Here is a 533-nt window from a genome sequence, read left to right as displayed (position 1 = left end):
CCCGCCGGCTCAGGAGACCCCACCCTCGTCCTCGCCCCCGAGGCGGCTTTCTCCCGAGGCGAAGCGCAGGCGGCCGGCGCCCTCACCCGAGTCCCGGCGAGCGACAAGCCGCAGCCCCGCCACCGCAGCACGACGCCCCACCGGCCCCGCTCCCAACGGCGGCCCCGCCGCCTCACCGCTTCCGAGCGTCGCACGCCGCGCGCCCATTGGCCCAGCCACGGCCGGGGCTGTCGGCCCATTGGATAGCGTCGTTGTCGCTTCCAGGCCCCGCCTTCTCCTCGCCTATTGGCTCCTTGGAGCTCCGGGGGGCGGAACCCACACGGTCCCAGCCCCTGTAGGTCTGCGGGAAGGGCTCTGATCTGAGAGTGAGCCCAGTGCTGAACCCGAAAACTGCCTCCGATGCTGACTAATAATACTGGTATGAATAGTGAGCAGACGTCAGTAATAGTACCTGTATATTAAGATAATTAGTGGCATTTTTCCTCTTGACATGAGTCATTCGTACTCATTAGTCATTCTTGCAGTCATAACAT

This window comes from Elephantulus edwardii, unplaced genomic scaffold (assembly GCF_000299155.1).
Source record: "Elephantulus edwardii isolate Elephantulus edwardi_28Jun2011 unplaced genomic scaffold, EleEdw1.0 scaffold00148, whole genome shotgun sequence".
Taxonomy (NCBI): Eukaryota; Metazoa; Chordata; class Mammalia; order Macroscelidea; family Macroscelididae; genus Elephantulus; species Elephantulus edwardii.
This window is presented reverse-complemented; position numbering follows the sequence as displayed.